Here is a 10,477-nt window from a genome sequence, read left to right on the forward strand (position 1 = left end):
TTTGAAGCACTCAATGTGCAGTGGTACTCCGCATTTCTCACATGCATAGGTAGTGCGTTTGTCACAACGGCGACATCTCTGGAACCGGTGCATAGTGTTGATTGGCCAGTGGGAAGCTTTGTCATACCTTGCCTGATCTTCAACAGTAGCACTCAGTAGAGATCTCCTTCCATGGCTCAGTGGTTTCGTTCCAAACTTTTTCAGAAGAGACTGTGAGACTATGCGTGAAAAGGTGAGCAGGTCGATGGTCCCTCCGATAACATCTCTGTAAAAGAGATGGGCATTTACAAGAGCACTGTTGAGAGACCATGCGAAGATGGGCCACCACCACTTCTTAGACCTGACTGAGATATAGTATCGTGAAACCTGTAGGTCATGAAGGTCTACACCACCCATGTGCTCATTGTATTGACTGATGCATTTTGGTTGTTGGACGTTGTCAAAGGCACGTCGATGCCTGTTCCATCTCTTGACAGAGGTCTCAGTGTATTTTTCCTCCATGTTTGTTGCCACTGTGACAATGTTATTGTCTTTCCAACGGACCAGCAGCTTCTCTCCTTGGCACAGAACCTCAGAGGTTCCCCGGGGGAACTTCATGAAGGCATTCACTGGTGTGAATGGGACATCAGAAAGGCGATTCTGCCTCATGGTTCCAGAGCTCCCATATCCTCTTTTTGTCATCTCATCCATGAGTGAAAGAGTGGTAAAGAGGTTGTCATGGATGAACTTGCAACCTTGAGGCACCTGAGCTTTCTCTGCCAGACCGATGATAACACTGGGTCCCTGACCCAACCCTGTCTCTGGGAGGAGGGTGTGCGATCCACAATATGGCTCCATGTGGTACATGTATCCACTGGATGAGGCGAGGCTCCATACCTTGTAACCAAAGCGAATTGGTTTGCCTTTGATGAACTGTTTACATCCATGTCGGCCGTAGTATGGGATCATGCTCTCATCCACTGACAGCCATTCCTGAAACGGCATGACTTTGTATGACTGGTTGAGCTCAGAGAAGATGGGTCTAACCTTAAAAAATGGGTCATCAGTGATCTTTGTGTTGTCAACCACATGAACTGAGGCCATTATTTCATCAAAGCGTTTTCTCCGCATTGCATCTGAAATGCTCTCATTGTGTACATCATTGTCAACTGACCAGTACATGTGTCTTCTTGGGACAGAGCTGTATCCACTTGTGATTAGGATCCCATAGAAGGTGAGGAGCTCATCCATACTCAGATTCAGTTGCTTTCCCTTGGTCTGGGTGGAGTAGAGGTTGGACATTTCAACTGTGATCTCTCTCAGGGTGGGTGGATACATCAGTAAGAAAATATCCATTGGGTCGGGGCAGCTTTGTTTTACACATTCTGCAGCATTTGGTTTGTACACTGTGTATTTTGGAATAACAGCAGTGGAAGGCCTCTTGGATCTCTTGAACACTCTATCTTTATTTTTGACCACTTGCAGCTTTGCCCTTGGCTCTTCTGGCTGACCTGGCTGAACCCTCTGGCGCTTAGAGGCCCTTGGGTCTTCTGGCTGGCCTTCATTATTATGGTAGGAAGTGGGGGAGCTGGAACAGGTGATGGAGGAAGGGGGTTGTGGAGGGGAAGGGGGCGTGGTGAAGGGGAGGCCATCGTTCCAGTCATGCTCTGTTTGCATAACTTCGGCATATGCATTCAACAGCCTCGCTGGCAAATGGCCTGTTTCCCCCTCATAGTCCATGTCAGACTCATCACTGTCACAATCACTGAGTACAGCATCTTTTTCATTTTGTGGGATGATTGCAATGCTGCATGCCTTGTCTGGGAACTCATCTTGAGCCAACAAATCCAGAACCTCACTCAAAGTAAATCTTAAAGAAAACACAGGAGAAAGTTTGGTAGTTAGCTAGCTAGTCTTCCTGGGTCCGTGTGTATGTGTGTGTGTGTGTGTGTGTGTGTGTGTGTGTGTGTGTGCCTACGTGTAATTGCGTGTGTGTGTGTGCGTGTGTGGAAAGTTAGGTAGAATTAGTTAGCTAGCTCATCTTCCTGGGGTGTGTGTGTGTGTGTGTGTGTGTGTGTGTGCGTGCGTGCGTGCGTGCGTGCGTGCGTGCGTGTGTGTGTGCCTGCGTGTAATTGCGTGTGTGTGTGTGTGTGTGTGTGTGTGTGGAAAGTTAGGTAGAATTAGTTAGCTAGCTAGTCTTCCTGGGGTCCGTGTGTGTGTGTGTGTGTGTGCGTGCGTGTGTGTGTGTGTGTGTGTGTGTGTGTGTGTGTGTGTGTGTGTGTGTGCCTATGTGTAATTGCGTGTGTGTGTGCGTGTGTGTAAAGTTAGGCAGAATTAGTTAGCTAGCTCATCTTCCTGGGGTGTGTGTGTGTGTGCGTGTGTGTGTGCCTACGTGTAATTGTGTGTGTGTGTGTGTGTGTGTGTGTGTGTGTGCCTGCGTGTAATTGCGTGTGTGTGTGTGTGTGTGTGTGTGTGTGGAAAGTTAGGTAGAATTAGTTAGCTAGCTAGTCTTCCTGGGGTCCGTGTGTGTGTGTGTGTGTGTGTGTGTGTGTGTGTGTGTGTGTGTGTGTGTGTTTATGTGTGTGTGTGTGTGTGTCTGTGTGTCTGTGTGTGTGTAAAGTTAGGCAGAAAGGTAGGTAGCAGCAGAAAGTTAGGTAGAACAGTTAGCCTATGTGTATTAGCATGCTGATACAATGGTTTATCCCACCGGTCACTATTGTTGCCGGTGACATGTTTGTGAGTTCTATGACTACACTGAACAAAGTTGAGTACTTGCAAATGCATACATCAATACTAGACACCTTAAACATGATGTGTACCAAAAATCTATGTCCTATCTTTATGTTTACATATTTTACTACCTTTTCTTTGGGAGCTTTGTTGCTGCCATCCTCTTGTCTACAAACAGGAAGTAAACAGCTCTGGTCATGTGACAATTTACAGTAAACATGTGAAACTGCACATATTTCATTGAGACCCTTTCTTATTTCAATATTTGCTGGAAATGCATTGATAGATCATTCAGTAACATTTTTATAGCCTTAGAAATGAAACATTTCTTTACGGTCACTATTGTGACCGGTGGGATTAAATGGGTTAAATAAGCCTCTGTGGTTCTTGATGTCCACATGTCAGTTGTGAGTACAACACTACTTGCTCCATCCAGAGATTTTTTTGACTTTTGATCTGCATTCTTCATACAATTCTGCTATTTTCCCTTCCATTAAAGTCTTCCTACTTGGAATCTTACAGCGTGGCTGTAAGATTCCAAGTGGGGTGAGTAGTGCCAGTTTTTACTTAAAGTTCCTTTAAAGCAAGGGGATTACAGTAATGCCTCCAACTAAAATATGCACATATAGCTTAGGATGTTGTGCATCCCTGGGAACAATCACTTTGGATCTTGTATAAACTGTTTGGGTGGGTAGTTTTCCCCCTTTTACCATCAGAAAGTGTTTCTTGATGTGTTCAAGTTCAAATCTATTCCGAGCCCAATATCACTGTTTACAGTCTCAAAGCTTGATTTTAACTGAATTTCACATTTAAATATATCGCAGTCCATAAATCAGCAGCTTATTGCATGATTTGTGGCTGAAAGAGCTTGCAAAATTTAAACTGTGTGCATGTTAAATTTCTCAGTTATGTCATCATATGTTGGGATGCACATTGGGGTGTATTCAACGACGTTATGATACGTAACGTTGTGTGACGTTGTCTTATTGAATGGTGTGCTTGGTTGTAACCTTTTGTAACAGAGAGCAACATGCCTCGGAGGTAGTTTAACTCCGTTTTGTGGGCGTGTCACAGGTGTTATCCAATCAGCATCAGCCTGTATTTAAGCCTCCGTGATTTAAAACAATAGTGCTCCAGTATGGCTTTCAGTGTAGCCTATGTTTAAAATTTTACCCCTCATTTGAGGAGGTAAAAGCACATGTATGTGTTAAGTGTGATGATAGATCAGACATAGTTTATTGTTTTTCTTCAATAATATGGCAACTTTTACTCACCTTAAAACTTAAAACACGTTTGTGTAGGCTTATGGTACAATTCTTTGAAACAATGTTTAACAATAACTGTTTTTTTTTTTTTTTTTTTTTCATAGCGGACATTGAATGTATTGCAGTACCCCGATAATTACGGTCTTCTTCGGCTACAGTTGTGAGGAGAATGGCCCTCCAGGCTTCCATACTCCCAACGCTTGCGTAATGCAACAGGTTGTTAAGAGCTTTATTGTTTCTGTTAGCTTGACGTTACGTACCGGTACGTCTGCGCTGAATACACCCCTGGTTTCCATCCTTCTTTAGAACAATCTCAAGTGATGCCTTCCAGGTGAAACATATTAGTGACATCAACTCAAGTTGGAAAGACAAAAATAAATAGATAAATAAAAATAAATAGAAAAAGCCTGCACAGATTTGCATATTGCCTGGTCACAGATGATACAGCTGATAGGCCATAATTAAACAGTGTCTACACTGTGCTTGTATCAGAGATTGTCCCCGAAAGAATGTATGAGGGATGAACCATTGGCTTGCTGTGTAGAGCACATGCCATGTAATACTAAGAATACTAAGAATCTCCCAGAATGATAGTCTACCACCTGCAAAATACAGAAAATGCCTTGTAAAGAATCCTAGTAAGGTCAAAAAATAGGAGAAAAGAAGGAAATATCCTCCTCTTCATACATTATATTGCCAAAAGTAGTCACTCAGCTATCCAAATCATTGAATTCAGGTGTTCCAATCACTTCCATGGCCACAGGTGTATAAAATCAAGCACCTAGGCATGCAGATAGGATAGGATAGGATAGGATCGTGATAGGATGCCACCTGTGCATTAAGTCCAGTCATGAAATTTCCTCACCACAAAATATTCCACAATCAACTGTTAGTGGTACTATACCAAAGTGGAAGCGATTGGGAATGACAGCAACTCAGCCACAAAGTGGTAGGCAATGTAAAATCACAGAGCGGGGTCAGCAGATGCTGAGACACTTGGGGCCCTATCTTGCGCCAGACTCCCTGAACCCGTTATTTGTGGATTTAGGATTGCGCAAGAGGCATTCCCCCGTAAAAGTTGCTATCTTGTGCACCTCCCATTATCCACAAAACACCTACGCTACCCGCTATATTATGCATAGGCATGTTTTGGGCGTTACGCCAGTTAAACCAATCAGTGTGCCAGGTGCCATTGCCTTTAAGGGCAGGCTGCGCTATCCTAAATCCTAAATCCTAAATCCTAAAGCCGTGATGGAGAGAGGGAGGTAGATTTTCTCAGGGCTTCTACTGAGGCTAAAGCAAGTTGGCTTTATATATATACATATTATATATTATATTATAAGCGAGTTAATTCGGGAGGTGGAGCCACATGTGTCCAAGTGGACGCGTCACAAGGTTGTACTGATTGAGTAAAATCCCCGGGTCACACCACACACACACAAGAGGCAGAGGTGGAACTATGTGTAAACTAATTTATTGACAAGGTAGATTGGGCAAATAAAATATTATAAATAAAAATATAGCACACCTATATTTACCCAGATATAGCACAGCTGCTGGGAAAGCGGATAGCGGGTGGTCAGGACCACCCGCTATCCGCTTTCCCTAAAGTGTGTGTGCAAGATAGCAATTTTAGGGATAGCGCATGAAACACGCCCACGGACACACCTCCAGGCGCAAATGACGGAGTCGGCATAACGGATAGCGGGTAGAGTCGGTGCAAGATACCGTTTAGGGATAGCGGAAGTTCCTAAATCCGCAATTTGCGGGTAGCGGGTGGCACAAGATAGGGCCCATAGTGCGCAGAGGGTGCCAACTTTTTTTTTTTTTTTTTTCAGCATTTATTTAAAACCTATCCAAACCAGTTATGCATACACATAACTACACAACAAATCCAGGACAAGACATCACCACAACAGACAACAAGACAATAAACTGATCAGATGATAATACAAATATTACATGGTTTGAAAAGGGGTTGGAAGAAGCTTAGTAAGCTTATCCGTTTCCAACCCCCAGCCACCACAAATACAAGTAAACAAACAGAAAAAGAAAACAAAGCAAAGCAAAAAGAAAAACAACAAACTATCAAAACAAACAAACAAAAAAACAAAAACCACACACTTAGACATTGCATTCCCCAATCCCGATCATCTCATCAACGATGTCCATAATCGCCCTCCTGCCTATTGTACCTATCAAACACTCCAGTTTTGAACTTCCTTTTGAACTCGTTAATATTTTTACTAAGTTTCATCTCGTCCTCCAAACTATTCCATAGAGTTACCCCATAGACTGAAATGCACATACTTTTAAGAGTCACTCTTACACTTGGTTGTTTTAATTTAAATTTCCCTCTTAGATTGTGTCTTTGACTACCCTCCCTTTCACAAAACATACACTTTGGGCTCTATTTTCGCAGACCAGGCGAGGTGGAGGCGGAGGCGCTGCGCCAACTGGGTGTGGCCAAGTGGATTTTGCAATTTTGGCACGCCGTGCGCCATGGCACAACTACTGCGCCGTTCCTCCTACCGGCACAAGGGAGGAGAGAAGGCGTGGAGTGGGTTTGACACAGCCGATTTACTTTAAACCAATCAAATGAGCCCCTGTCCTCGCCTTTAAAATGCGCTGCGTGAAGGCGTAATGAAAGTTTACATAACTGACATGGAGGAAGAGAGCAGCCGCAACACACACTCAGGACAGTGAGGCCAGTCTTGGCTGCTGGAAAGTTGCTGGAGCTACCTGCCATCCATCTATCCATCTATCCATCCATCCATGCATCTATCCTTACATTCGTCTTCCTCATTCCCCTGTCTTTCTATTACCTACCTGCCTCGCATCTCTCTTTTTCCAGCTCTGTCACCGTCTGTTAAAGTTATTGATTTTTACGAGCAAATATAAATTTAACTGTGAAGCCCACATTTTTGATGGATGTTTTTATCTCAAAGGATAATCCTTGCCATAGTCATATAAATACATGTTTGTTTTGCAACTTTTGACTCCCATCACTTACTGATGCAACGACACACTTGAGATTAAAACAAAATCCGGTTCATGAAAGCTTTTACATTTGCTGTTCTAAACGCTCAGTGACAAGGAACTGATGCATTTTACATTATCGATATGTGTGGAATCAGGGTTTCCATTATAAAGAATTGGCACCGGACAACGTGACCGGCAGGTTTTCAATTTACCGGACAAATGTTTGAAATTCCAGTCAAATATTATCTGAATTTATTGAGCTTAAAATTATATGCAGACTATATAAGAATGATATCAAGGCATGTCAATTTATAGCGTAATCTTTTATTGAAAAGTAGGCTATATCAAATAAAATGAGTGCCGTCAACTGACTCACGTGCGTAACTTCTAAAATAAATAAATAAATATTGCACAAGCCTGTGCTCTTTTAACATGAACATTGCATACAATTGCAAACAACTGCAACTACAATTTGCAAACAAAAAAACTGGCTCAGACCATTTTAATAACAAGGCATGTTGCCAACTTGAAATCAAATAGATGCAATAAAAACTTAATTCAGCAGCTGAATTAAAATCAAAAGTCTCAAGTGTCTCTCTGCAACTTGCAATGCGCATCAGTCTTGTGACCTTGTTCTCCCCCAGGCGACTTCGCTGCGCTGTTTTGATCCGGTTCTGCAGAGAAAAACCTCTCTCTCTCTCTCTGGTACACTAGAGACAGGGATCACGCAGGCAATTTAAAAAATAAATAAATAAATAAATAAATAAAATTACGTGAAAATTGACTGTTTTAATAAAATTCAAATTGTGCTTAGAGGGAATATTTTCTTATATTATATTTTCTTATTTAAAAATTACCGGACTTTGGCAGATTTTACCAGTCATAGTCCGGTGATTACCGGATAACGGAAACCCAGTGTGGAATATTTATATATATGGAAGAAGAACTGTGTAGTTAACACGAGCAGCGCCAGACACTGTGACTGGAAAAAAGACATCACCATACTGGACACATTGTTTGACTGACAGGTGATCAGCTTGGGTTTCCATTACGCATGCCAAACGGTGCCAATCTCCTTTGATCTGACATCAGATGTGATGGGACAGTTGATATGGAGATACATTTATGTGCTGATCGAGATTATAGCATTGAGTATTCCACTGCGCCGGCCCCACTGCGCCTTGCGCCGAAAGTAGACGTAGTTTCAGATGGCGAGCTATTGGCGCACCTCGGCGAAGCCTTTTGGCACGAAAATGTCACTGCGCCAAGCTTAATCTGTTGACACCTCCCCCTGCTGCGCCGCCACTCCCATCTCGGCGCATCTCGGTCTGTGAAAATACGAATCTGTGCGCCCCATGGGTTGCACTGGTCGAAAATAGCTCTGCGCGGGGTGCGCCTCACTGCACCACCCTGCACTGCACCGGGAAAATAGAGCCCTGTATGTTGCGCGGAAGAGAATTATTTATTGCTTTCAACGTAGATGATGATAAGAACAGTGGGTTAGTGTGTTCATTGAACCTCACACTTTTTACAGTCCTGATGGCTCTTTTTTGTAGTATGAACAGAGGGAGCAAGTTGGATCTATAGGTATTCCCCCACAGCTTCACACAATAGGTTAGATAAGGAAATACAAGAGAGTAATAAAGAATAAGCAAGGGCCTTTGATTAAGCAAGTGCCTAGATCTCTTCATAATACCAACACTCTTTGACATCTTTGAACGAACAAAACTTATGTGGTGTTTCCAGCAGATTTTGTCATCCAGTATCACACCAAGAAATGTAGTTTGGTTCACTCTTTCAATATTTACGCCATCTATTGTAATTTGTATTGGTATGTCGCATTTACATTTTCCAAATAGCATGTATTTTGTTTTATTCAGATTTAGTGACAATTTACTTTTATCGAACCAATTTTTCAGCTTAGTCATTTCAAGTGTGATCTCCTCCAAAAGCTGCTGAACATTCTCCCCTTAACAAATAATGTTTGTGTCGTCGGCAAAAAGTACAAATTTCATGATAGTGGATATTCTACAAATGTCATTAATGTACAGAATGAATAAAATCGGTCCTAATACTGACCCTTAAGGGACTCCACATGTAATTTCCCTAGCAGATGAAATATTATTACCAATTTGGACAAACTGCTGCCTGTTTTTTTAAACAACTTCTCAGCCATTTCAGTACAATTCCCCTAATACCATATCTCTCCATCTTGTTTATTAATATAGTGTGATCAATGGTGTCAAAAGCTTTTTTTAAATCAATGAAAATTCCTACTGCGAACTGTTTTTTATCTATACAATTTGTTATTTCCTCAATTAGTTCAATTAATGCCAAAGAAGTTGATCTATTTCTTCTGAATCCATATTGGCTATATATCAGCAAATTATGTTTTTCAATAAAACTGTCTAATCTAGCAGCGAATAACTTCTTTAATATCTTGGAAAATTGAGGGAGTAGAGAGACGGGCCTATAATTTGTGAACAAATGTCTATCTCCTGATTTGTAGAACGGTATTACTTTTGCAGTTTTCATTTTTGTTGGAAATTTGCCGGATTGAAAGGACAAGTTACAAATGTGTTTTAATGGCTTTACAATTCCATCTGCAACCCTCTTGATTATTGACATATCAATATCATTCAAGTCGGCTGATGTTTTATTTTTACAATTCTTTAGGAGGTCCAACATCTCATTTTCATCTACAGGATTAGGAAACATGGAGCTTAGGTTTCTTCCAACTAATTCTTCGGGTGTCTCAATATCCGTTGGTACCCTGATTTTTCCTGCCAAGTCAGGTCCAACCTTTACAAAAAATCTGTTAAAACCATCCACCACATCCTCCATGTTGTTTATAGTTTTATCGCTTTCGATAAAATTATCTGGATAGCTCACACCATTTGATCCATTTCTGACAACACTGTTGAGTACCTTCCAAATACCCTTGATATTGTTTTTTTTTTTTTTTTTTTTTTTTTTTTTTTTACCAAGTAATTTATCAAGTGATTCAGTGTAGTATTCCATTTTACACTTCCTCATAATGTTGGTTAATTTATTTTTGTACTTTTTGTATTTTGATTCAGCCTCATTAGTTCTATGTTTAATAAAGTGTCTATATAAAATATTTTTCTTTTTACTAGCATTTATTAACCCTTTTGTTAACCATGGGTTATTTATGAAATTATTTTTCTTGTTATATTTTTTTATTGGACAATTTTTGTCATACAGTGCCTTAAATGTTTCCAGAAATGAATCATACGCTGTGTCAATATCATTTTCATAATATATTGATTCCCAGTTCTGAGCAATTAGATCATTTTTGAGAGCATCCATCGATTCATCAGATCTTACTCGTATATATTTGTTGTTGTTAGTATCCCTGCCCTTACTATAATTAACATCATATACTATAAACACGGGTAAATGATCGCTAATGTCATTAAGCAAAAGACCACTTAGTGTATTGTTTTCCAGTATGTTAGTGAATATATTGTCTATCAACGTAGCACTATGGGATGTTATTC

Source organism: Myripristis murdjan, chromosome 13, assembly GCF_902150065.1.
Source record: "Myripristis murdjan chromosome 13, fMyrMur1.1, whole genome shotgun sequence".
Taxonomy (NCBI): domain Eukaryota; kingdom Metazoa; phylum Chordata; class Actinopteri; order Holocentriformes; family Holocentridae; genus Myripristis; species Myripristis murdjan.